This window comes from Mandrillus leucophaeus, unplaced genomic scaffold (assembly GCF_000951045.1).
Source record: "Mandrillus leucophaeus isolate KB7577 unplaced genomic scaffold, Mleu.le_1.0 Scaffold75, whole genome shotgun sequence".
NCBI classification, from domain to species: domain Eukaryota; kingdom Metazoa; phylum Chordata; class Mammalia; order Primates; family Cercopithecidae; genus Mandrillus; species Mandrillus leucophaeus.
This window is the reverse complement of record NW_012108141.1, coordinates 4,812,106-4,836,230: the sequence shown is the minus strand read 5'-3', so window position 1 is coordinate 4,836,230 and position 24,125 is coordinate 4,812,106. Positions and strand designations below refer to the sequence as shown.

At 39.4% G+C, this 24,125-nt stretch overlaps 1 long non-coding RNA gene across 2 annotated transcripts in view; it reads right to left on the bottom strand.

Moving 5' to 3' along the window:
- Positions 1–21,457, bottom strand: part of LOC105529137 — a 41,504-nt gene extending 20,047 nt beyond the window's left edge. Inside the window, exons 1-2 of one of the 2 annotated variants that reach the window (XR_001004460.1) lie at positions 21,349–21,457; positions 7,991–8,084 (exon numbers count right to left, since the gene is read on the bottom strand). This is a non-coding gene — a long non-coding RNA (uncharacterized LOC105529137). The remainder of the gene's footprint in view (positions 1–7,990; positions 8,085–21,348) is intronic. The other variant, XR_001004459.1, reaches the window with a different exon arrangement.
- Between the last annotated feature and the right edge of the window lie 2,668 nt (positions 21,458–24,125).

The following is a 24,125-nucleotide window of genomic DNA, read 5'->3' as shown; positions in this document are numbered from 1 at the left end:
ATCTGGATGATAGACACTCAGTTTTTATGATAGCATAGGTTCCCCCTTGGGCGGCAGTGAGTAGGTCTAAAGCCATATGGTTTTATAATGCAGCCTTTCTCATTGGAGCAGTTTCATTGTTTAATAACAAGATATCCCTGAAGCTATTATTTAGGACCTTTTGGTTAGGGCCTCTACCTGCCAAACGAACATCCTCAATACCCAGTTGTGATACAGAGATGGAAGCAAAATGATTATAACAATGCAACAAAGAACAAACACAAGATTGTAAGTGAGGAAGATTTGTGGGTTTTGAAAGGGTACCAGCTATTTGACCTTGGGCCCAGCTATAAACCAAAAAACACCATCCTAACTGTCCTCAGGGTAAGCTTGGCCATTGTATTTGTCCATCCTCGCACTGTTATAAGAAATACCTGACACTGGGTAATTTATTTATTTATTGACACTGGGTGATTTATAAAGAAAAGAGGTTTAATTGGCCCACGTTCCACCGGCTGTATAGGAAGCATGGCGCCATCTGCTCAGGCCTCAGGAAAACTGCCATCATGGCGGAAGGTGAAGGGGGAACCAGCACTTCACGCCAGGAGCAGCAGGAAGCGGGAGACGTGCTACACACTTTGAAACAGCCTGATCTCATGAGAACTCACTATGTCCACAACAGCACCAAGGGGGATGGTGTCAAACCATGAGAAACCAGCTCCGTGATCCAATCACCTCCTACCAGGCTCCATCTTCAACAATGGGAATTACAGTTTGACATGAAATTTGGGCAAAGACGCAGATTCAAGCCATAGCACCCACAGATGGGTGCTGCACAGCCAAGGCTTTCCGTTTGGAGCTGGCCATTAAATATCCAGTTGCTGTGCCCATTCACTGGCATGCCAATTAATACTTTCTAATATAATTTAATAAACCCTTCCCTTTGTGAATGGCCGAATGGCTACTACTACTCAGTTTTCAAGACTCAGTTTCACTATGCAGATAAATTTGTGAAAGAATTGAGAAAACTGTTAAGATTAGTTGTCTCTGGGCAAGGAGAGTAGGGGTGACCGTGAGAGGGACTTTTGGCTATATAGCCTTCTATGCTATTTGAATATCTCACAATATTAGTGTATTATTTTTATAATTGGATTTCCAAAAGTTAGAGAAATGAGGCTGTCGTCTTTGTTTTTTGGTTTAAAAATGACCTAAAATGTCTTGTAAAGAAGGCGCAAAAGCCATGTGGGAAATAAAAAGTAAAAATACCTTAAGTGGATTTTTAAAAATTATCGTCTTAAACATCACTGAGAGCTGTCGTCTCATATAAAATGTACTCATTAACACGCCAAAGGATAAAATAAATAAGTAAATAACGAGTGTGTTGTATGTCCTTTGTATAAGCAAAGCAGTTCTCTCATCCACCATTAGTGTGCCATCAGCCTTCCTCTTCAGTTCCTCCCTGACTGTGGGACGTGCCCAGGCTTCTGAACTGGGTACACCCAGTTGTCCTGTTAAGTCTTCCTACCACATGTACCCTGGTATCCTACCACAGTAACATATACTGTACTCTTCTTTTCAAATGTGAATCAGGTGTATATTGATCATTTGATTTTCATTATAACCCTGGAGAAAAAATGAAAGACAGGTATTACCTCTTTGCTGATGAGGAAAGCCTCTGCAGTTTTTCATGGAGCTAGGATGAGGATCCTGGTCTCCTAACCATGAAAGACGTTTCCTCTATTTCTCACATGCTGCCTCATCTCTCAGATTGTTAGACCTGGACTCCCAAACCACCATGCATGCATTCCGTTTTTTAAAATGTGATTATTCTAGTGATACTGTAAACATAGCTTCCTAATTCTCTTCTAATGCTATTTCACAGTACTCTACTCTTTTCCTGATAACATAAAAAATTGAATATATATACATATATTCCAATTGAGTGTGTGTGTGTGATATTTTTTTCCCTAACCGGGCTGTAGGCTCAATGAGGGCAAGGACTGTATGTTGCGCATCACGACTCTATGCCTATTTAGTGCCTGGAATACAGTAGGCATGCAATAAATATTTGCTGAATGAATGAATGAACACCAGCTACTTTGTTAGCTCCTCCTGTTTCCATTGCAGAATTCTTAAAACTAACTTGAATGGAGAAGGAAATTGGTTGAGTCAGGTATCTAGGAAGTTCAGGAATCAGTTGGCTTCAATCATAGCTCTGTGGAGGTTAGATTACACTTCTTTTCTTCTTCCTACCCCTTCCGCTCTTTGCCTTCTTTTTCCTCTTTCCTTCCTCCCCATTCTCCCTCTTTTCCTCTTCCTCTTCCTTCTCCTTTTGCTCCTCTGTCTCTGCCATTTTCTCCTTCTGTGGCTGGACCTGCTCTCCCTCCTCCATGCAGGGTGATGAAGATGGCAGCTGGTAGCTCTGGGATCTCTTGCCCTAGCTTAGCATCCCCGGGGAAAGAAATACATCTATCTCAACATCAGTATTTTAATTTTAGGAACAGATAATTTTTGGGTTGGGCAGGCCTGTGTCCTATGCTCCCAGTGTGGCTGGAGTAGGGGTAGGGTACAGTGATTGGCAGTCCCTCTGAAACCGTGTGGAAGCAGGGAATAGTGGTTTCCCCAAGGAAGGAATGATGAAAATAACATATGTCTGCCATAAATATTTTCATAGGGAATTTTATTAAGAAGTAAAGAAGAGGCTACTTTTAATATGAAGCAACTTCCTGTCTCTTTGAATTAAAGCTCCTTAAATGCAGCTAAATTATGATCTTTTGAATTGTTTGACTTAGATCATAAACTTTTACAAGATGAAGTACACTTTATTCTTCGAGTCTCAAGGTGTTAATAAGTCAAGTACAGCAATAAAGAGAAGCCCACCTACAACTTTTTACCTCTATCTGTTCAGCAAAGCAGAGGACAGCAAAACATTTTTGGTTTATTTTGGCTTCCAGCCAAATAGGAACTTTAGAAATTTGTTTGCAGATAAACTATTTCAATGTTGGAGAGGAAACGTACTGCTCAGTAACTACTGTGGGATGCAGATCCCCATTTCATGGAGAAAAAGTTGCAAGCAGCATGCTCATTTGCTGTGCATATGGAAAAACATAGAATGCTCACCATTCACATGACTGCTAAAGCATTGAAAGTACTGATATTTCTGTACCCTCCAGTCTTAAAGAGGGAAGTGGGTTTTCAGTTTTGAGCATTCGTTGATTTGCCTAGTTTCCTATGTTTGAAAGTTGTCTTCTGGGAAAGAAGTAATAATCAAAAAAAAATTTTTTTTTAAAAAGACCAAATTTTTCTTATCCGTTACTGCTTCAAGGTATTTTACTTTTATATCCTTCCCAGATTGGTATGAACTGTCTGAGAATGCAACTTTTTGTTGTTGTTGTTGCTGTTGTTGTTGTTAATTTTTAAACAAATATTTTTGTAGAGATGGGGTCTTACTCTGTTGTCCAGACTGGTCTCTAACTTCTGGCCTCAAGCAATCGTCCCACCTCGGCCTCCCAAATTGCTGGGATCACAGATGTGAGTCATTGTGCCCGGCCTGTAACATTTTTTAGAAATAGAGAATGAGTGTGACAAGTATTCTATTCAGTTGCCCAATAATGTAGTCAGATCAGATACTTAATTGCAGCTGGAAAGTATAATATGGAAAGTATTAAGTGGGGTTTTTTTGTCACAGTTTTTTTATATATATATAGACTTGATCTTAAGGAGAAGAAATAGTGAACTTCTATGCTTTTTAAAGTTATAAATATATATGAATAAGAAAATACTGACAGAAATGAAAACAGCCTCACATCCTGTACTTCCTGACATCCTCTTTTAATTTTGTAAAGTTTCCTGTCATTATTTTCCAGTGTATTTATTTTTAAGGAAGTGTCTTTAGCAAGAAGAAAGAGACAAGCACCGCTTCCCTCCCCCATCCCCCCGCTCTCTCTCTCTCTCTCTCTCTCTCACACACACACACACACACCCCCCTCAGAGATTTAGCAATTTTGCAGTATTATTATTCTACGATTCAGCAACCATGACCCATTTCTAGGTGGACACATAGATTTGGGAAGCAGTGGAGTGCAGCTTCAGCACCAAAGGGAAAGCAAGGGGTACCGTGTCCTAGATCTCTACATTTATTCACAGTGAAGGTGTGATGAAATAAACATGTCACAACTATCATTAGTTATTGTTGTTAAGCTACCATTCATTAAGCTATCGCTAGGTATTATGTGCTAAAGGCTAAGTGTGCTGTGCTAAGTCCTAAGTACTTTACACACACATACATGGAAGGTTTGTAATATGCCCTTCATATTTTAAATCAGCTTTGTTTCTTTTATGTTTTAAATCAGCTTTGCTTCTTTTTCTTTTTGTTTTTTTAGAGACAGGGTCTCGCTCTGTTGCCCAGGCTGGAGTGCAGTGGCACAATCATTACTCACTGCAGCCTCCACCTCCTGGGCTCAAGCGATCCTCCTGCCGTAGTCTCCTGAGTATCTGGAACTACAGACATGCACCACTGCACCTGGCTCCATGATTCTTAATGTCAGAATTTCTTCTGGGGGTTAAGCCTGTGTTTTTGGTGGTCATGACCCATTAGTAAATGATGAAATAAATTTAATGAGTAGAGATAAATTCAATTCTATAACATCTTTGTGAGGTGAATTATATTATCCCCATCTGACAGATGAGGAACATCAGAGCTTAGAAGGTTAAGTAACTCACCCAAATTCACAGAGCTTGTTAAATGTAAAATTGCATTTGGAGTCTTTCTGTCTCCAAAACCTTGCCTTAACTACTAAAGCTATACTGTACCATTTAACATATCTCATAATAATTCTGGGCCCATCACACCACAACTATAACTATATAGAGAAGAAAACCTACTTCCTCATATATCTTATAAAAGAGAAAATGGGGTTTGTAAATTAGCAACCAGCCTGTATTGTATTGAATATAGGCTTAAAAGTCTAATGTGTATGTGCATATGTATGCGTGTGTGTGTGTGTGTGCATGTGTGTGTATCAATTAGAGGGTGGGGAAAAACATTTATAGAACTCAGTACCATTAGTAAAAACATTAAAATTCATTGGCTTTCAAAATTCATGAAGGCCTTAGTCAATTTTCTGCTGTTATAGCAGAATACCAGAGACAGGTAATTTATTTAAAAAAGAAATTTATTCCGTTCATGGTTCTGAAGACCAGGAAGGCTGAGAGCATAGTACTGGCATCTGGCAGGAGTCATTCCATGGCAAAAGAATGGATGGCAGAAAGGCGCGCATGAAGCAGAAAGGAGAAGGGGGCTCACTACAGCTAACCCATTCCCACGATAACAACATTAGTCCATTCATGAGGACAAAGCCCTCATGACCTAATCACTTCTTAAAGGCCCCACTTGTTAATATTGTTACGATGGCAATTAAGTTTCCAACACATGAACTTTGGGAGACATGTTCTAACCATGGGGATGACTGACTTCTTAGGCAAGAGTTTATTACTTTAAAAAAATGCATAAAAATAATAGTTTGTGTTTACATAATGCTTTCCACTTTATACAGGGCTTTTCTAGATATCATGTGACTTTCAAACATGCTATGGACTTTATAGGTGCAGCCTTTGTATGGTACAGGCTGTAAAAGTGGTTCTAGCTGATAACAAGTAGTTATCAACAAGAAAGCTAACACATTTTTACCACAATCCATAGTATAAAAATGGTTCTTATAGATAACCTGCCATTCCCAGCTCACGAAGAAGTAGCATGGCTGCCAAATGAATAACCAAACAGATATATTTAATGGGCTCTAAAAAGTCAAACATAAAACCAATCAATACATTGGCTCTGGGACTCAAATAGCTTTTGCAGGAAACATCTTTACTTTCAGAAATAACTATAATGATGTTTCTTAAACACTTTTGTCATTTCAGAAAGATCCCCTAAAATTACTAGGGACACATTAGGTGTCAGCATTCATATATTCTTAGTCACTTCATTTTTTAGGGGAAAAAATGTATGCAAATTGACAAAGACAGAACCTCTTTTAGTTGGTGTTGGCTGTCATTTTATTCAGGTTTAAGTATGACTCTAATTACCCTCAAGGACTTTTTGACAAGTTTATCACATGACCACCAGAGTTTCTGCTATGGGTGAAGGAAGTGTTTTTGGTGGTCACAACAACTATCCATGATATCAATTTAGTGAGTACAGACAAACAATTTAAAAAATGAAATAGAACAGAATACATAATATCAGAATGTATCACTGGTAGTAAAGGTAAGTGTATTTCATAAAACGTTTTCTGCAGTACTGTGTTAGTCCCTTCTTGCCTTGCTACTGTGAACCCCGAAAATCTGAGACAGGTCTGTTAATTTAGAAAGTTTATTTTGCCAAGGTTGAAGATGAGCCTGTGGCACAGCCTCAGGAAGTCCTGATGACATGTGGCCAAAGTGGCTGGGGCACAGCTTAGTTTTATACATTTTAGGGAGACATGAAGCATCAATCAGTATATGTAAGAAGCACATTGGTTCTGTCTGGAAAGACGGGACAACTAGAAGCAAAGGCAGGAAGCGGAAGGGGCTTCCCGATCACAGATAGGTGAGAGACAAACGAATGGTTGCATTCTCTTGAGTTTCTGAATAGCCTTTCCAAAGGAGGCAATCAGATATACATCTATCTCAGTGAGCATAGGGGTGACTTTGAATAGAATGGGAGGCAGGTTTGCTCTAAGCAGTTCCCACCTTGACTTTTCCTTTTAGCTTAGTGATTTGTCGGCCTCAAGGTTTATTTTCCTTTCGCATTATAAAGAAATACCTGAGACTGGATAATTCATAAAGAAAAGAGGTTCACAGCTCTGCAGGCTTTACAGGAAGCAATGATGCTAGCATCAGCTTGACTTCTGGGAGGTCCTCAGGAAGTTTACGATCATGGCAGAAGGCAAAAGGAAAGCAGGAAAGCAGGCATGTCAGGTGGCCAGAGCAGAAGCAAGGAGAGGCGGAAGGTGTCACACACTTTCAAATGACCAGATCTCTCAAGAACTCACTATTGTGAAGACAGCAGGAAGCCATGAGGGATCCAAACACCCTCCCACCAAGTCCCACCTCTAGCATTGGGGATTACAATTCAACATGAGATTTGGGTGGGGACAAATATCCAAACTATATCAAGTGCTTATGTATATATTATGTGTATACTGAGTGAGGATACTTAATGTGGGTTTTGGTTTAAAAAAGCTTTGGAAGCCACTATGTTAAGGCATTATCACCAAAGGAATTTTAGTGAAAATAGAGTTTTTCGGTGGATGTTTCAGAGCACACAAGACTTTTTGTTATATGGAGTGGGGCACAGTGGAGAGAATTGCTGAGAGGTGATGGATGTTGATGTCCAAAGTACAAAGGAGGGCAAAGGAGCAAAACTCCACCTAATCCAGTTATACCTAGTGATGGTCCTAGTCTTTGGTCATGGCTATGGATAATAAGATTTAAGATATACCTGTGGGTAGCACTGGCAGAAAGAAGAGCAAAAGGTAGAGGAACAGACAGAAGAGGCAAAGAGGGCAAGAGGGAAAGGTCAGAGTGTTGACAGTGTGAGTTGGAACAAAGATTGGGATTTATGTGTGAAAAAGAGGAAAAGGAGAGATGAGAGCAAAACTAAGAGATGTACCAGATGAGGATTGGCAGATAGAATAACTTTCAGCTGCCAGTAACGTAAGCTCAACGACAATGGCTCAAACAACAAATAAATGTATTGATTGATTCACTGGCTTGGTTATGTCACAAGGATCCACAGTGTTGGCCTCAATTGCTTTCCCCTTGTGGATATATGATGGCTATAGGATGGCTAAAGCGGGGCTGTGGGTCTGGGATGACTGGAAGAGCAACTGGGATTTTGTGCTTCCTTACTCCCATTCAAGGAGCAAAAGGCTGGATTCCTGTGGATCTCTGAATGGCAAGGGATAACTTTCCAGAATACCCAGCACTCTTCTGCATACATCTCACTGGCCAGACTTGAATCACATGCCCATTTCTGAATCTATTACTGACAGATGGATGGCATTGCTTAGACCATTCAGATGCCTTTCTGGAGCTGGGATCAATCTGTCCCAGGCACATGACTAGAAGGGAGGAAAGCAAAATTGAGGTTCATTAGGAACAAGGGAGAAGATTTTTTGCTGAGTAGGCAATCAACAAAGTTCACTGCACACAAGAATTTTTAAAAACTTTGGTAACATATCCTAGTGGCTATAGTGGATTTGATACTGAACATTTCCATCACTAAAACAGTTTCATTTTTAGAGACCTATTATGTCATGTTCCTTCTCATAGAAGAATGCCTTTGAAGGTATTTAAATAAACTCAAAGAAATCAAGTACAAAGAGCTTCTATTTTCTGTATATTTTACCACCAAAAGAAATCTCAATTTCTACCCCAAAATAATATGCTGTATTCACTCCCTAGAGACAATGCACAATGATTGACCTCCGTTGGAACACACATCATAATAGAGAAGCACTAGCCATTGTGTAGAGCTTTACTTCTCTGCCTGATTCCCTCCCCAACTCAGAAGTTGTACTTCAGCACTATCCTCTTATGTCCTAGCCAACTTTCTGCATCATGACACAAAGACATTGATGGTTAGGATCATTCTAGCCTGAAGAAAGCAAGGGCAAAGTCAGCCAGGCTTAGATGAAATGCACACTGTTTGCTGAATGGCCACGGTGTTTTGAGGTTTCTCTTTATGAAAGGCTAGCATAAAGTCAACAGCCCACAGTTGCTCAAATCTGTGCTTTAGTTTCATTACCACCACCAAACACTTCTCCACCCAGGAGAAATACAGCTAAATGTTGTTTTAACTATATCCCCAGGGGAGTATTGAGTAAGACAAAAAGCACGCTAGGTCAACAACAGATCTTTTCTGTAAAAAGGAACATTTCAGGAAAATTAAACAAAGTGTAGAAAAGCCTTAGCTTGCAATCTGTTATTGCAAAGTTCAAACAATGGCTTTCCTCCCTGCTTAGACAAACACCAAGCAGGAAGCTCTGAACAGACAAAAAAAAAAAAAAAAAAAGACCATCCAGAGTCATAGAGGAGAATAGCTCATGATGATGATCATTGTTACCTCATTCCTATTTAGACACAATTAAGGCCATTAGTTCTTTAATTCCAATTCATCTGATTATTTTCAGAAGTTCTAGAGTGAGGACCTTACAATCCTAGAAATCCTAAGTGATAAACTCTAAAAATCGAAGCTCAGTTTTTCAGTTATTTCAAAGCTCAGCTAAAACCCCAAATAGTTAGACTCGCCTTCCCTTGTTCCCTGGCAAAATGTGCAGGTAAATTGCTCTCCCTGGGATCTCTACTGATGGTAGGGCCTATGGGAAAACAAGATTCATAGCTTGCTCACTGGTGTTTGCAAATACTTTCTGGAGTTTGAAAACTATACTTTTCCTATGCGGACTTTGTGATTTTCTGTTTGGCAAATTTTGTTATTGTCCTCCTGCTTTTCTCTTCCTCTGCTGTACAGTTTCAACATTCAGTTTTCCATTAATTGATGTCATAGTACCATCTCACAACAATGTTGGCTGAGCTCACTGCTGGCTGCCTTCATAGCAACCAACTGAAAATACAGGACTTTTCCCCATGGGCCCACACTGAACAAAAGCACCTTGCCACTTTTTTCTGTTTTAACATTTATCTACCCCAAGAGGAGCTGGGCAGAATTCAGAAAATATTTGCCATCTGGGAACAGAAATAAACAAGCAGGTCATATGAGAGTCCTTATTTTTTCAGATGCTCTTCTGATTATCTCACTCTGTTGACTGATTAATGCCATTCCCCTTGAATAAGTCATGTATATTACCTCAGTTTCTATTCTATGCTTCCTAAAGTTGACATTGCTAGGATGAGTAAATTCTTATAATAGGTGGGGATTTGGTGAGCACTAATATATTTGACTAAAAAATTTCTTTTATAAAGTGTTTTAAAAATAATTTAAAATTTCAAAAACTCCTTAGGACATTACCTAGCATTTGAAGGAAAGTCTAAGGCACTGATTTTCATTCCCTTCTGAGACCTTCCAGCTTTAAAATGCTATGAAATTATGAATAGAATAGTTCCCCCTTATCCTTAAAGGACATGTTCCAAGACCCCTAGTAGATGCCTGGAACTATGGATAGTACTGAACCCTAGACTGTCTATACTATGTTTTTTCAATCTGATAATCTAGACGGTTGCATCTACAGTGCAGATAACTGGACCAAGAGATTATTCCCCTTTGGAAGGGACGAAGTGGAATGTTGTGAGATTTCATCACACTACTCAGAATGGTGTACAATTTAAAACTTATGAGTTGTTAATTTCCAAATTTTTTCCCTTAAATATCTTCAGATCGTGGTTGACTGCAGGTAGCTGAAATTATGGAGAGCAAAACCATGGATAAGGAGGGAACTACTGTATATACTACCTAAGACCCAGTATGAGATTCTGAATTTTCTTTTTTTTACAAAGGTTAAATAAATCAGTTAAATATTGACTAGGTAATGTAAACCTATGCATAAAGCAAAATAATAGCATAATTCTGTGATTATGTAATAATACCTTACACACAATAGGTACTAAAAAACTATTTCTTGATTCTTGCCAACTTTTACATTTTCACATACCAGTTTTCTAACTATACAAACTCTATGTAGTGGGATTTTCAAATAGATGAGTCATTTTACAGCAACATATTTTATAGCTTATATAACTGTAATATGTTTGGAAGGAAATTTATTCCTTTAGTAGGGAGGGCTGTGTCCCTACTACGAGATGTGTCATTCCTATCATCCTTCACAGGGTCTTCTTGTTTCACTTCATATGTGTATGGCATTATAAAGGTCTACTGGAGTGCTATTTTTTTTTCTTCCATTACACAGAAGTCAGATATTAGAAGAGCAAAATCCATAAAATTCCTTTCCAGGAATATCCCAAACCAGACAAATTAACAGAAAACCAAAACACTTTTGACTCATTTGACCTTAACTATGCTAGTGGGGTTCAACATCTTCTCTAAGGTTCAGGCCCTTGTCTAGTTGGATACAGACTAGGTAATGTCCTCTTCGCTCCAATAAGAGAAAAAGGCATCCTTATTCCTCCTGGTTTTACCAGCATTCTCTGTATCTTTCTTAACAATCCCTGTCAATTTGCCCTGCCAATCACCTTCTACAGTTGCTGCTTGATTCACATTTGTGACTCTTGATTTCCAGTAACCCACTGAGTCTCTCCAGGTACATTCAGACTGGTCTCTCCCTGGACACCCATCATCATCATCACAGTAATAATATCTCCCACCTATTACTGTGTGCCAGGTAGGCAGCATGCATTATGTGGACTATCTTAATTAAACCTTACAACAACTCTATGAGGTGAGTACTGTTATTCGTTGCTTCAGGTTACTAAGAAAGCACACAGCAAATAAGTGGTAGAGGCAGGACTTGAACCCAGGATGTCTTCCAAATACTATTCTCCATCTCCTCTCAACTCTTGCCCAAATGGAGAACTGTATAGGAGCCACTTGAGTAACAGCCAAGCTCCCTAACCATATGGCATTGTTCCCATCTGTGAAAGGGCATGGGTCCAGCTGCATAGAATGATGTTGCCTGAGAAGACCAAGAGTCTTCTCTTAATTATCTTAGTGGCAAGAGGCTTTATTCATCTCCTTTGTACTCAAAATTAGCTTTTACTTTTTATCCACACACAACGCCACAGATAGCCCAGATTGAATTCATTATGGGCTATCACGTCCCTTGTCATTTGTTTATAAGAAGGGCTCTGGCCTGGCCTTAGCAACTTTTAGGTGAAGCCATCTTTAAAAAAAAAAGTCAAGAGCCACAGAAATAGAGTTCCAAAAATGACAAACATTGCAGGCATTCATTTTATACCCACACAATCTTTATTTTCCAATTTCTGCTGGTTGAAAACAAGAACAGTAAGAGAGCTCAGAAGAGAGTGGATCTTTCGAAATATTTCCAACCATTTATAGCCAAAAGCCAAACATACTCACTCCTACATCCTTATTTCATGCAAACTAGATAATATTAAAAAGACTTGGAAAATGCTTTATAGCTGTATGTAAGCTAAAAACCCTACTTAATCACATACAAATGAATGGGAGATATGAGTAGCAGATATAGGGCCTATGTTCTTCTTTACCATAGAAATCAAAAGGATGAAAGACTAAAGTGTGGATTCAATTGAGAACTTACTGGTGGCTTTTAAGAGGTGGCATTTTCCAGTATATATCTCAGGTAGTCTAAAGAGTGATACCACAGAGCAAATGAAAGTCTCTCAGGGGAACTGTTCTGTCTTGTGGTGACAGTCAAGGCAAGGTGAGAGAAGTAGACTTGTGGGCCAGGTGCAGTGGCTCACGCCTGTAATCCCAGCACTTTGGGAGGCCGAGGTGGGCAGATCACCTGAGGTCAAGAGTTTGAGACCAGCCTGGCCAACATGGTAAAACCCCATCTTTACTAAAAATACCGAAATTAGCTGGGCATGGTGGCAGGAGCCTGTAATCCCAGCTACTCAGGAGGCTGAGGCAGGAGAATCACTTGAACCCGGGAGGCGGAGGTGGCAGTGAGCTGAGATGGTGCCATTGCACTCCAGCCTGGAGGACAAGAGCAAGACTTTGCCTCAAATAAACAAAAACAACAGCAACAACAAAAGTAGATTTCTGGTTGCCAGGGTTCAGGTCAGAAATATTGTAAGGTAAGAGGGACCCTCTCACTTGATGAGAGCAAAAGTCTTAGCTTGGCAGGAAAGGAACTATCTAGCTCCTGTCTGAGTGACAGAAACAGGAAGAGTGAGCAATACCCCTCTCTGTGTTGCATTTGGCCTGTTAGGAAACCACAAGATGAGGCATGTGATAAACCCAGTCCGCTCCTGTCTCAGTGTTCTCCTCTGGAATCTTGAACCACACAGGAGTTTTCTCAAATGAGCAAACTGTCTGATTCTGGAAACTGATCACTCACCCAAGTACGAGGTTCCAGATGGCAGGGATCTGGTCTGTTTTGTACACAGATGTATTGTGAGGACCTGGGACGTAGTAGGTGCTCGGTGAATATTTGTTGAATGAACATTCAAATGCACATGCCACAGAGTCCAATAATTTGAGAGCAACCTGAGAAATGCTTGGGACTTGTTTTGCTTTTCACCTAAACAATGATGGCAAAACAAGAAAAAGGAGGAGGAGAAGGAGGAAGAGGTCATTTGTCATCTGCTGAGTTATTTTGTTCATACCCAGTTTGTGTTTGTGGCTTCCTTGCAGTAAAGATGCCACAAAATTGTAAAGGAATAATTGTGTGTTTTTGCGTATGTGTGTGCGTGACTATTCTTATTGATGTACGTATATCAAATCATGTTGCTATATCTACATCTGTGGTTGACTTTAACCTTTTTTCAACCCTGCTGAAATGAAAGAAAAGACTTTCCTAATTCTCCTGATTTAGTAGTAATTATTTAGAATTATAAGAAGCATGATTAGCTAATAATAGTGCTAATAAGAGAAAGGTAATCTGGTAAGGCCACTCTTCTACTCCAGAAATCTCAGGACATCTAAAATTGGGAGTTGGTGGCCATGTAAACAAATTCAAATTACCTTCCAGCAAAAACCTCAAACTACTTGTTTGAGATGGTTTTGGCTGGAAGACATGAATCCAGATCAAAATCAAAAGCCACAGAAATACTGAAATAGCTGAAACAGAGACACAGTCATTACAGGAAGCTCATGAAAGTTCAAAGGAGGTTAAAAAAAGAAAAAGAAAGAAAAGGAAGAGCTGCAGCAAGAAATGCTTGTGGCATTGCCCATCCCTACTGGAAATGTTGATGATATCCTTTGAAGAGGAAGAGGAAGGAGTTCGAGGTGCAAAACAAGCAGCCCAGACAGTGACAAAACAGGAAACAGGAGTGCTGATGAAACTGAACTGTGAATTGGGAAGAGAGCAATGCATTAAAGCCACAGGGCTGTGAAAGACACCCAAAAAGGACAATGTAAAAGTGGCAAGGGACTCAGAATTAACTATGGATTAAAGCATTGACAGATAGATAACGAAGTCTAAATTTTCTTATTGAAATGACCTAGAAACAAATTTAGTCATATTATTATCATTCTAGGAGTATTATATTGTACTAGAATTGCACTGAATCAAATACTGTTTGAAATAAATGGGCCTTCAGAATTTGGGAGGATTCTGTTGTTAATACATAGAGATATCTCATCATGGTGTTGATTAATAGTAATAGGCAACATTTAATACATTGCCCACAATACTTTATAGGTAATATCATTTAATCCTGACAAATTTTTTGGTTTGTTTTTTTGAGACAGGGTCTCCCTCTATCACCCAGGCTGGAGTGCAGTGACCTGATCATGGCTCACTGCAGCCTTGATTTCCCAGGCTTAAGAGATCCTCCTGCTTCAGCCTCCTGAGTAGCTCGGACTACATGCATGCCCCACCACACCTGGTTAGTTTTTTTTATTTTTAGTAGAGACAGGGTCCCACTATGTTGCCCAGACTGGTTTCTAACTCCTGAGCTCAAGTGATCCTCCCGAAGTGCTGGAATTACAGGTATGAGCCGCTGCACCTGGCCAAAAAATCTTAAAAGGTATATGATATTAACACTTTCAATTTATAGATGAAGTCTCTGAGGTTGTATGATTTGTTAAGGGTCAAGTTAAGGGCCAGCGTAGAATAGTTTATGACAATAACTTCCCACTCTTGATTCCAGAGCCTGGGTTCTCTGTGCCATTTGATCAATACATGACATGACATTCTACTGAGCACACCTCTGGCTCGTTTCCATTTCCATTTGCTCTGTTTACCAGAATTGTTCCTATGTCCTTTTGACAACCTTTAAAGAGAGAGATAATGGGCAGCAAAATGCCCAGAATTAAGGAGCGACCCAAGGAAAAAGAAAGAATCTAAGCTAATAAGGCCCCATGTCAAGTAGGCTATTACAGATTGTAGAATTCAAGTCCCTCATTAGAGTGAGTAAATTGTTGACCTCTAATTAAAAGTCTTACTAAAAGAATTTTAGCAGGTTAGTGACAAAATTCTTGCACTAGGTAGAGAATGACCAGTAAGTTATTTTATGTACACTTATTTAATAATATAACAATACTTTTTGAAGATTACTGTATCAAGAGTTTAATGTAACAGCCTTATTATAACTTAGAATACTGATTCAAACATCAGCATAAAATAAGGTATCCCTGAATTTTTCCCAACCAACAAAAACGTCCTTGTATTGTGGCCACAGCACGTGTATCTTTCCCTTCCTTCCCTCCCTCCCTCCTCCCTCCCTCCCTCCCTCCCTTCCTTCCTTTCTTTCTTTCTTTTCTCTCTCTCTTTTTTTTTTTTTTTTTGGAGTCTTTCTCTGTCACCCAGGCTGGAGTGCAATGGCGCGATCTTGGTTCACTGCAACCTCCACCTCCTGGGTTCAAGCGATTCTCATGACTCAGCCTCCCAAGTAGCTGGGATTACAGGCGCCCACCACCATGCCCAGCTGTTTTTTTATTTTTAGTAGAGACAGGGTTTCACTATGTTGCCTAGGCTAGTCTTGAACCCCTGACCTCAGGTGATCCATCCACCTCAAAGTGCTGGGATAACAGGTGTGAGAGCTGCCCACACCTGGCCAGCCTGTGTGTCTTTCTAATGTAACTCACAGTCTTGACACAGTAATCTTCAAAAAGACTGTCCATTCTTTTGACATTATTATTACTATTTGATACTATTGTTGTTATTCATATAATAACAATAACTTGGTGTGGTTAAGTTGTTTGTCTAACGTCACATAACATAGTAGATACTTCAAATTTCTCCAAAATATTTCGTCCAAAATTCATACTGTTTGCCAGTAAGGTCCAAATTGGATTAAGTTTAAGTTTATGTCACTTTAATGTAGTTGTTTTTAAAGAAATAAAAACTTTGCATCAGAATTCAGAGCATATGTTTCTCATTTGGCTGCCATTCCGGCTTTGTGGCATGCGGAGTTCACTTCCCCAGTCAGGACAGTTTTGGACGGCTGCTGCTCTTTCATAACCCAGTTGGTTTGTAACGCTCGTTAGGTTAGGGAATGAGCGCCTCAGACACTATTGCTCAGAATTCTTTAAAGTCTTAAGGCAGATTCTGTCTGGGTGCAGTGGCTGACACCGTGATGTGATCTAACACTTTGGGACAGTGGGGTGGGAGGATCACTTGAGCCTAGGAGTTTCAGACCAGCCTGGGAAATATAATGAGACCCTATCTCTAAAAAATAAAAAATAAAAAATTAGCTGGGCATAGTGGTGTGCACCAGTAGTTCCTGGGGGTCGGGGGTCAGGGGCTGAGGCTGAGCCAGGAAGATCTGTTTAGCCCAAGAAGTCAAGTCTGCAGTGAGCCATGATCGCACCAGTGCACTCTGTGTAGCCTGGATGATAGAGTGAGACCCTGCTACACAAAAGAGCAAACTCTAAATGAACAGAAAGACCTACATATACTTACACGGGCGAAGGCAACATAGAACACCAAGAGGCTTCCACTCAGAGCACAATCATGTTGCTGGGAATTTGAGGGCAGATGTAGAAAGATACACATGCTGTGGCCACAGTGCAAGGACATTTCTCTGTTGGGAAAAATTCAGGGATGCTTTATTTTATGCTGACATTCAAATAAATGTGCTTACTAGTAAATGCTCCTGGGCTAAGGCTGTTACAAGATGGAACGCTGTTAGCTTGGTTCCATACAGGATGGATTTCTAGACTTCTATAATTTTATTTGATTTGGATTAATGGGGCTCGAATGTATTCATGTGAAAAAACAACTGAAAATCATGTTGCTCTTTGTAGGATAAAATGAAATATAAATACTTACATTGTTAAAAATATCCAGTATATAATTTTGTTTTGAATAATATACTATTGTATACTATTATAGAATGATAATATTCTTAAAACCAAAGGAATAAGTTAAATGTATGCAGAAAAATGTGTAATTGAGAACGTTCTATCCATTAACATCTTTTTTCCTTAATATTTCGTGTGGAAAAGGTAGCTAGTTGCCTAACCTTGATTCTTATCCCAGCAGAGTATCTCTCAAGACAAAAACTACATTTCCCAGTCTCCCCTGTGGCTAACTGTGGCCGCGTGACTAATTTCTGTCAAAGATATGAAAGCATAATTCCTAGATGAAATGTCTAGAAGGGCGACTTAACAGAATTTTACTCAGCTGGGGGTGATACTTTCTGCATTTCCTTCTTATTTTGGCCTGCAATGCAGGTGTGATAACTGGAGCTTCAGCAGCCCAGAAATGACCTTAATAATAAAAGCCATGTGTTAAGATAATAGGGAAAAGAGCCTGGGGGTCCCAGATGATATTATGGAGTGGCTATAGCTAAATAGTTTCTCTTCCAACTCCTTTTATCTGAGAAAAGAAACCCCCAAATTCCAGCTTGCTTTAGGCTTTGGTAGTTTACTTTTTTTTTTTTTTTTAAATGTGCGACAAAACCTAATCCTGATATATTAGCAATAAAATCCTCGACTCCCAGTCCTAGCATTGAATTTCAGAACCCAAACACCTAAAACTACTGATAATCAGTATAAGAGTATAGTTTGAGAACCACGGGTTTGGTTCTTATCTGTGGATTTTTATTGAAAAAATTATAAAAATAATTATTGAAACTAACCTTTATTTTTATCTTTGTAAGTCTCGCTTTCACTGAAAAAAGAAAAGAATAGCTAAATGGCATTGGATCTCATTAGCATTTTCTTTCTCTGTCTCTGTCTGTCTCTATGTCTCTCTCTCTCTCTCTCTGTCTCTCTCTCTGTCTCTCTCTTTCTCTGTCTCTCTCTGTCTCTGTCTCTCTCTCTCTCTCTCTGCCTCTCTCCTCAGGTAATATTCAGCAATGATATAAGTTTCATCCTGGTCAAAGTATTTATTTTTTTGCGTATGTATACAACACTTTACGTTCATTAAGTATACCCACACAATTATCTCTTATGATTCTCATAATAGATCCATGAAGTAGACAAGACAAACAAATTTCCATTTCTACCAAAGTGGAAACTAGGTTTTCATCCTCATTACATCAATTTGAGGCAGATGGGACTATTATCTCTAACATACATAAAGCAGAATCATGAAATGATCACATCATTTGACCCAGTGCCTTGAATACAAGTTGGCATTCAATAAATACTTACTGGATGCCTGGATAAGTGCCTGGGTAAGTGAGAAAAATGATGCAGGGAAGCTAAAGGAGGTATCAGAGTCACAACATTGGAATTAAAATGAGGGGGTTTTCACTTCTATTCTATTTCTTTTTCCATTAATTACACCATGTTGCCTCTCCCTAGAAATTCATTCTTCAATTTGCTGAGTTGTCCATTTGAGTGTACTGTGGGTGGAAGGCAGTTTTCAGATGGTCATCAATGGTGAACTTCAGCTGATGCCCCAGCACAACATTGTACACACCACAAAAGAGTTTGCTTCCACTGGCAGCTCTCCCAATCCTCACATATTAATGCTCTGCCAACAGCTATTGTCTTTGACAAGTGACTGTGCTGGCAACATAGCATTTCCTTAAACAAAGCCCTTCACATGGATAGCCAGCAAGGAGTCCCATTTCTAGCTTTGCCTGACACTCTCACACAGCTAGAGTATTTGTTTTACTTGGGAAAATGTTCCAGGAGGCTCTGTGCTTGTGGTAATTGTTGTGGTTTAACAACAGTTTAAAGATTTGAACTAGGAAACATAACAGCCCCAGTGGATCCTAACATTTAGAACATTTTCTTTCTTCTGAAGGAGCTAAGAAATAAACAAGAGCCAGAAAAACCTGAAATTATCACCCTGGGTTATTCTAAGGTGTGTGTCTGAAGTGAATTTACATATTCTTTTTGGCAGACAACTGAGACAAATATTAAATGATTTCTCCTAAGTCACCTAATTTGTCAAGATATTAGCTATAAAGTCTAGGTTAGGGGTGTTCAACGCTTCCCTGGGCCACATTGGAAGAAAAATTGTCTTGGGCCACACATAAAATACACTAACACTAATGATAGCTGATGAGCTAAAAGAAAAAAAAAAAATCGCAAAAAAATCTCATAATGTTTAAGAATCTCATAATGTTTAACAAAGTTTACAGATTTGTTTTAGGCCACATTCATAGCTGTCCTGGGCCGCATGCAGTCTGTGGGCCGCGGGTTGGACAAGTTTGGTCTAGGTCCTGTACTATTCAGTTAGTTAGTGAATGGAATTCTAAGCCTGCCATTTGCTGGCTGTGCAAAATTGGAGAAATTAATAATTCTCTCTGAACCTCAGTTTGCTTTTTTTTTTTTTTTTATAGACAGGGTCTTGCTCTGTCACACAGACTGGAGTGCTGTGGCACGATCACGGCTCACTGCAGCCTTGACTTCTTAGGCTCAAGTGATCCTCCCAGATCAGCCTGTTGAGTAGCTGAGATAACAGATGTGTGTCACCATGACCAGATAAATTTTTAATTTTTTGTAGAGATAGAGTCTTGCTATGTTGCCTACTCTGGTCTCAAAATCCTGGGCTCAACCCCTCCTCTCACCTTGGCCTCCCAAAGTGCTGAGATTACAGGCGTGAGCCACTTCACCAGGCTCGAATATCAATTGGTATGTATTCATAACTGGAATAATATTTCTTGACTCAAAAGTTGTCAAAAGTTTAAATGAGATGTAAGGAGTCTAGAAATTTAGAAGTCACTCAATTCCATGTTCATTTCTTTCCTTCCCCCAGTAACTCTATTTCTAGAACACCTTGACATATTCTGTGACCAAGAAGAAGCACTGAGAAATTCAAAATAAGCTTTATCAAAGCATTCTAATTTGCTTTAGTATAGAGAAGTTTAAAAATTCCCATAACATGCATAATTCACAAAAATACCTAAGAGGATCTAGAAGACAATTTGCCTGGTTTACTTCACCTGTGATAATTCTGGTTCTTTGGTGTATTATACTTTTGGCCCGGATTCTGTAATAGCACTCAGAGAATTGGGTGAAAACATCTTGGTGCCAATGACCTTCTCACAATCCTGACCCCAAAGTCCTTACCTATCTATGCCTTTTCATAGCATGCCCATACTTTATTCAGCAAGTGTATTTGAAGAACCAAATATGTGCCAGGCACTATCTAGGTTCTAAGTATACGGCAATGAGCAAAACAGATAAAAGAGCTGTCTGTGAGTAGGGACAGACAATAAACCAAATAAGTATGGTCTGTTGGTGAGTGATAAGCATGACACAGAAAAATGAGGTAGAAAGAGAGACATGGAGTGTTGGGGGCAGGAGTTTGCAATTAAACATGGTGGTCAGGAAAGTTGCATGAGAAGATGAACAAGTAAAGACATAAAGGAGGTAGGGAATGAGCTCTGAAGAAATCTGGAAGAAGAGCAGAAAGCATGGGAAGAACATAGACTCTGAGGCAGGAAAGTGCCTGGCATATTTATAGAACAGTAAGGCGGCCAGTGTGGCTGCAGCAGAGACAAACAAAGGAGAAAATAGCGGGACATGAAGCGAGATGGGTAAGGAGATGGGGAGAGGGCAGATTGTGTATGGTCATTATAAGGACTTTGTCTTTTACTCTAAGTGAAATGGAAGTATTTGGTAGGTTTGAGAAATGACGTGATCTGACCTATGTTTTAAAAGAACTATTTCAACTGCTGGGTTGTGAAATAGACTGAAAAGCAGTGAGATCAGCAAGGAGATGGTTGCAGTAATCCGGTGAGACATGATGCAAATATTTGCTGATGGATGGGATGTGGGGTGTGAGAGACAGAGAGAGACTCCAAGTTTTTTGGCATGAGAAAGAAAAAGGATGGCGTTCGCCTTAACTTACATGCAGAAGACTACAGGAAAAACAGGTTTGGAGGCAGATCAGCAGTCTGCTATTGGACATACAAATTTGAGATGATTATTAGACATCCAAAGAGAGATGTCATGTAGGAAATTAGATATCAAGTCAAGACATAGGGGAGAAATCTGGGTTGGAGATATAAATGTGAGTGTTCTCAACCTATACATGGTATTGAAAGAAAAGAAGACAGATATTTATGTGCATAGAGACAGGCAAGTGGGTAAGACGTGGTGGAGGGAGCTTCTGCAAGGTCTCTACTGCGTGCTCAATTTTCCCAGTGGAAAGAGAAGCCACGTTATCCATAGGGAGTTTCTAGTTAAGGGTCAGGAGGAACAGCACATGCCCAGCTGTAGAGTAAGAGTGATTCCCAGTAATAACTGCCAGACTACTAGCCTTTATCTGGCCTAAGTTTCCCAGACTCTGAAAGTCTAGGGCCCATTCTGTCAGTGTGTCTCTTTGGTCCACCATCCCAGATCTCAGTTTTTCTCACCTGTATCTTTGTGGTAGGGTAAACATACAACGTGGCTCTTTCCTAAACAGGGACTTTAGTATCCTGGCTCAGAGAACCTGCTCTTCCAAGTCATTTGAATGCAGGGTGCCTGGAAAGGAGAAGAAGGAACCATCGAGTTCAACAACTTCAAACCTTGCTCCATTCTTTTACGTGAACCCTAGGGAAACAATTTTATTTTTGGTAAAAGATTTATATGTGCAGATGTTCGTAAGTGTTATTTATAATAAAAAATAATGAGGAAACACTCTAAACATCCCAAGAAGGGGGGAACGGTTAAATAAATTGTCATACACCTGTAAGATAAAATATTATATAGGCATTAAAAGCAATATTTACAACAATGCTTAATAAGATGGCAAATGACTACAATATAATGTTAGATAAAAAGTAATACAGACGTCAGTTGAATTGTGAGAGATTTTCTAACTCCAGAGAGATTCTTCAAGCAATCACTAGGTCAACAGACACAGATGTTTCCCTTTCTTCCTATGATAAAGATCAGGGATCCAAACTTGTTCGAAAAGTTGAAGAGGCACCATTTGTTCTCATTGGAATGGCAGGCTTTCCAGCAATTGTCCCATATGGATTATACAAATGGAAGAGCAGAGGAAATGCTAAAATGTCCCTTCTCCTGATGCACACATGTTGTAGAAGCAATGGCTGTTGGTATGGGCTGTTCTGTGTATTAGGAATTCTGGGCAAAGCCTAAGCCTTGGAAGGAGGGTGCTGTCTTGATCTGGTGAGAGGACCTTACTTTAGTTAGACATCTCATTATTGCAGTTACATGTTTATGTTGGAAATAAATGATTTGAGTGGGTTCAGATGATAACATGGTATTTTGAATATTGGCTTCCTTTCTTGCAGGCTTGATTTGCCTGGTGACCAAATTACTAGTGACTAGTTCACTAACTAGGTCATTCAGGGGAAATCAAGTTAACATAAAAGAAACATGTCACCTAATTCCACTTGATGGTGTTAAAACTTTAAAACCACCTTCTTAGACTGTAAAGATGAAATTAGGACCAGGTGTGGTGGCTCATTCCTGTAATCCCAGTACTTTGAGAGGCCAAGGCGGATGGATCACTTGAGGCCAGGAGTTTGAGACCAGCCTGGCCAACATAGCAAAACCCCGTCTCTACTAAAAATACACACACACACACACACACACACACACACACAATTAGCCGGGTATGGTGGTGTATACCTGTAATCCCAGCTCCTCGGGAGACTGAGCCATGAGAATCACTGGAACCTGGGAGGCAGAGGTTGCAGTTACTATACTCCAGCCTGGGTGATAGAGAGAGACAGAAAAAAAAAAAAAAAAGAAAGAGAAAGAAAGAAAGAGGGAAAGAGAGAGAGAGAGAAAGAGAGAAAGAAAGAAAAAAGGAAAAAGAAAAGAAGAAATTAGTTCTAAAGAAGATAGCTGGCCATCCCTGAAGTACTCCCAGTTTGCTGAAGAATTTCACATGCTTTGTATGTTATCTAGTAGTCCTATCTGCCTTACTTTTTAATTTAACTTTTCTTCTTCCTGTCTTGTGGACTGGCTGGCTCTTTTAGAACTCTTTCTGAAACGTGCATGGAATATATTAACAACTTTTAACGCCTCCTGCAACTCTTAAATGTATGTATGCATGTCTAAACCGAATCAAGAAAGCTTACAACAGGGCTTCATAGTAATAGTATTTATTTCAGAATCATAATTGTAAACATGAGAATAACTTATGAACTCTGGTTTAGCTCTTTTATAATTGCAGAATTATATTTTAGCTGCTGTTATATTAGATTAATTTTTAAATGTCATCTTGAAATAGAAATACGTATTTTAAGCGCTCATGCTAAGGTAAATGAAGAACACTTTTTAAATTTTCTCCAGAAGAATCATAAACAAGAGACTAAACAAATTACCTATAATGAAAGCGACTAATGAGCAAGCTGGTTTGGCCAGATACTATACACAAACTTTGATAACAGACAAAATGCTTACTTCGTAAGCTTTTTTTTTTTTTTTTTTTTGAGATGGGATCTTGCTCTGTCACCCAGGCTGTAGAGTGCAGTGGCACGATCACGGCTCACTGAAGCCTTAACCTCCCAGGCTCAAGCAATCCTACCACATCAGCCTCCAGACTCACTGGGACTACAGGTGCACACCACCACACCCAGTTAATTAGAATGCTTTATTACACTTGTGAAATTCTCTTGTCTAACCTGAATTTACATTCTATAGTGGTAACATAGCATATGTGTTGTTATTAAAGTGACTATGTAAAAAAAAATATAAAACTGTATATACAATATGATTCCAATTTTATACTTTCATATGTGCAGAGAACACAGAATGAAAGGAAGTATTCCTAATAATGGTTTGTCGGTGGTAGACTTGGGTTTTTTTCTATGTTCTATAGTTCTGTGTTTTCTAAATTTTCAGTCAGAAGCAGATTTTTTCTTATAATTATATTTTTAAATTGTGATGGAGAATTTTCAGCAAATATTAAAATAAGGAACGCCTTGGGAGTGAACTGAGATGGCGCCACTGCACTCCAGCCTGGGTGACAGAGTGAGACTCTGTCTCAAAGAAAAAAAAAAACGAAGACTACAAATTGGGCTCAGTGTACACTGCTCGGGTGATGGAGGCACCAAAATCTCACAAATCACCACTAAAGAACTTACTCATATAACCAAACACCACCTATTCCCCAAAAACCCATGAAAATAAAAAATTTAAAAATATATATACTCATCTTTATCCCAACACAGTC